This window comes from Phasianus colchicus, chromosome 5, assembly GCF_987193195.1.
Source record: "Phasianus colchicus chromosome 5, bPhaCol1.hap1.1, whole genome shotgun sequence".
Taxonomy (NCBI): domain Eukaryota; kingdom Metazoa; phylum Chordata; class Aves; order Galliformes; family Phasianidae; genus Phasianus; species Phasianus colchicus.
In genome coordinates, this window is record NC_143440.1 from 13,637,593 (window position 1) to 13,641,704 (window position 4,112).

A 4,112-nucleotide genomic window follows, 5' to 3' on the forward strand; every position below is an offset into this window, starting at 1 on the left:
GGAAGGAGACTCCTCAACTTCTCTGGGTAAACTGAGCCACTGCTTGGTCACCCGAACGAGAAAGAAGTTAACTGCTGCCGGTGCTCCTTCTACTGCACCCCAAGATATCAGCAGCCTTCTTTGCAGCAAGGACACGCTGCTGGCTAAAGTCCCACTTGGTGTCCACTGGGACACCAGGATCCCATTCAGTAGGCCTGGCACTTGCCCAAACCAAAATGTTTCCTCCAGTGCGGTATTCTAATTCAAATGAAGAAGGCCATTTTCTATAGGATAGGAAGCAGAAGAGAGATGCATTTAGATCTGTTCTTATAGCAGTACTTTAAGGGTAGATGAGGGTAGATGTACTGTGCCCAAACTGAGGGCTCGTCAGACCTGAGGCTGACAGCAGTGAACTGCAGCCCATCCCAACACATGCCAAGAGCCCAGACGTCACCACTTTGTAAATTCCCAGTCTCCAGCAACCAGTAGCTCAGGGATGGAACTGTGTAAAGATTGCCAGGACAAGCTAAACGAAAAAGAACCAAGTGTGCCTGGAAAATGAATCACTAGGATTCATCAGAACCAGCTGGATGAAAAGAGAGGTAAAAACGCACCACCCTGACGGACTTATGAGGGTGACTGAAGGCACAGTTGGACAGAAGCATTTCCTCTAGGAGACAAAATTTTCCCTTCCTTCCTCGAGACCTTCAAGTGACCCTACTGAATTGTTAAAATTCCATTAGAAAGCAGTTGGTGGGAACATGTGCAATAAATAGCTGCTAAAATCAAAGGCAGCCTTGCTGATACAAAATCAATGCACTGCTTGCTGGTGGTGCAGGCAGTGTTTTTCTCTGGGAAATGTAACAGTGATTGGGTTTAAATATAGCGGCAAAAAGCTTTACCTGAACTCATTAGTGACACAGGCTGATTTCAGGGGAAGTCAGAAAATGCCCATTGCCCACAGACAAGACTGTGATCACTGACTTTGGGTGCTGCAGCTTATGGCAGTCCATTGGAAAACACTACAGAACAGAGCAAAATCACTGCAAATGCTCCTGGAAGAGCAGAGATTTCAGGTCGCTCACACCATCCAGCTGAAATCAGCATTCCTTGTTGAAGCCCTGAGTGAGCCACCACACCCCAGTGGTTCTGCTGTAACAGACATCATTCTCTTGCTCCTCTCACAGACATCCTGCATGCACTGTGGGTGGAAACCCCCCAAGACCAGAGATGCAACCAGCAGGCAGTCCCACATCTGCTGCTAGCAGCACTCACTTTGGGTTAGGCTGGGACCCTCTCAGAGGGTTTCTCCCTCATCACAAGCAGCATTTTCCTGCCAGATGCTCAGCTAGATTGCTTCAGTGAAAACAGGCATTAAGGCAGTTGCTCTACCTACATCCTGTTTTGTAATCTCACCATTTAATTACATTTTTTTTTCCCCCTACAAATCACTTAATGCCATTTCCCAAGGCGAGCCCTCACCTTTCTTGATGCTTATTGCAGCACAGCAGCTATCAGCACTGCTGCTTGCAGAGAGGTGTATTGCTAAATCAGAGCTCTTTTGGGGTGGGTTTCTAAATGGGGAAACCTCCCTGAGTGAGAGACAGAAATGGTACCTCAATCAGAACGAGGAGGTGAGGTGGGTGTTCAGGGCCTGTTGGCTTAATTAAGGCTTCTTCTCAGTCTCAGAAGAATTGCTACGTGCCTGAAATAGCTGTAAAGAACACTGCAGGGATGATAGAAATTGTACAAAATGTAAACTTTGTGATTTACTTCCCTGCTGTAGAATAGAGAGTTTTAAAAAATGGTTAATAGATTTCCTTGCCTAATAATCTTCTTGATCAGATTTAAATGTGTTTGTTTGGATGAGTATTAGAACAGAAACCAATCACAAAGAGGTTAAGTCCCATCAGGGACCTGCGCTCTGGATCCCACTTAGCTCTCATCACTACCAGCATTGCCTTCTCCATACACACGTACACACACACACAGAGTTTATTAAGCCCCAACAGCAAATTGATTTTGTGTCTGGGAAGAAAACTTTCAAATACAAGCTTATAAATGGGTGATGTGCTGCCTTTCTGGCTCAGTAAATTGCCTGAAAAAGCATTTTGATGAGGCACAAATTTGCAGTGCCCCCCTTTATTTCACCATTCAGCATGAAGTTGGAATGTTCATTACTGTGATGGGAGCTGCCCATGAAGGAAGTGAAGGCAACTTTCTGAATTTCTCTAGCTTTCAGGAAATAAATCTGTATGGAAAGGAAACAGCTCCTGATAACCTCCCTCGAGAGAGAAACATCAGATGACTTGACATGAAAAGTGTTGGGAACCAGCACAAGCCACAGAGGGACCAGAACAAAGCAGAATATGCCAAAGCAGAAAGCCACATGCAATATATCCCACAGGGGCTGACACTCTAAGGACACTCTATGACAAAGACTTTATAACTTGTGTATAAGGTGAAATGCTTCTTTTGGTTTGTAAAATACAGACTAATTTCACATCACTCACAGGATTATTCGATGATGATATCCGTTTTTTTCTCCATCAAAATCAGTGCTACATCAAAGATTAGTAATTCCTTCTAAGTTTCCCAGTCTGAGAGGAAAAGTCAGGTTATGCCCAAATTTTCCATTCATTTCTAGGTAGGCTTCTTTGAGCTAATAACAGCACGTGAAATACCACGTCCAAACATTAACATGCTTTGAATGTTTGCATCAGTCACACAGAGAAATACCTGATTTGTGAGACCTGCTTCAGCTTCAGCTGATAACCAGTGAGGATGGATACACCACAAAAAAAAAAAAAAAAAAAAGAATGATCACAAAGCTGCATGCATTCTAATCATCATCTCACATTTTTGGGGAAGGAGAGATGATGCTCAAACACAAACATGTCCCCAGCCCTTGCACTGCCTGGCTCATCACTTCAAAAAAGGCCAAGTTAAGCAGATGAGGAGTTTGGCTAGGCACCAAGGAACAGATTCTTTGTTCTTTTTTCTTTTTCTTTTTCCTTTTTTTAGATATTTAAATACCAAGACATCATCAAGCTCCCAGAAGGATTTTCAAAAGCAATTAGGAACCCTGATTCTGACAGAGCATGGTTCTTCTGACAATCCCCTATGGTATCAGATCCTTTGACGTACGAACACCTCTGGTTCTTTCTACTCTTCCCAAGAGAGACCTTTTTGACTGCAGCAGGGTTGGCCTTTGCCATGGAAAGCTGTGAAATCTCTTTCAGTTCTCTAATACACCTACTTCCTCAGAAAGGGAAAAGCTTATCCCCCTCTTCCTGCCTAATGAAAATGTCACAGCCCTGTGAACTATCTTAATTGGAACTGTAAGAGAGGGCCTGGCTGCGGCCACACGGCTCTTTGCTGTACAGCAAACCGTTTCCTTTGATCTGATTGAGGTTTACTTGCCTCAGATCTCCCCATGCTGCCTCTCTGATCTGACGGTGCAAATCTGCAGTTTCTTTTTTGGGTAGAAGTCCCTCTCAGACCGGCGAATGACGCGGAGGCTGCAGAGTCCATCCCGGTCCCACCGGGCGCTGACGGACCAAATGCTGCCCTCTCTATTTACACGTCTGTGCTTGCAATCGTGATGCCCGCGTGGGATCTCGGTGCTGCTGCTTGCAAACATTCTGTACTCAGAAACGCGATACCTGTTTATTGCACAAAGACTGCAAAAGAATTGCACGGATTCTTCTCTGCTTTAGCGGAGAAAATGTTCCCTTGATGTGCAAGATACCAAACGTGACTCCTGCTTTGGTTGCAAATAGCAGATTACTTAATCATCTACTATTTAAGTACCTGTTTGTTTTGTTATGAAGCAAAACTTTGGAGCAAGATCGTATTACACGTCAAGTGGCTTCCTGCATCCTTCAATATTAATCCTCACGTAAATATAGACCGAAGGGAGTCCCGGGGTCACCCCAACCAGCCTGAGCCCCGCGCGGAGGGCGGCGAGGAACGGAGCGGGGCAAGCAGGGCGAAGCCCACGGGGCGCCGTGCCCGAAACGGCGGCGGGACGGCACCGGGCGGCATCGGCGCTGCCCGCAGCCGGGGCCGGGAGCGCGGCGCGCAGCGCGGGGAGGGAGGCCCGCCCGCCCCTCTCCGCCTCCCGGGGGCAG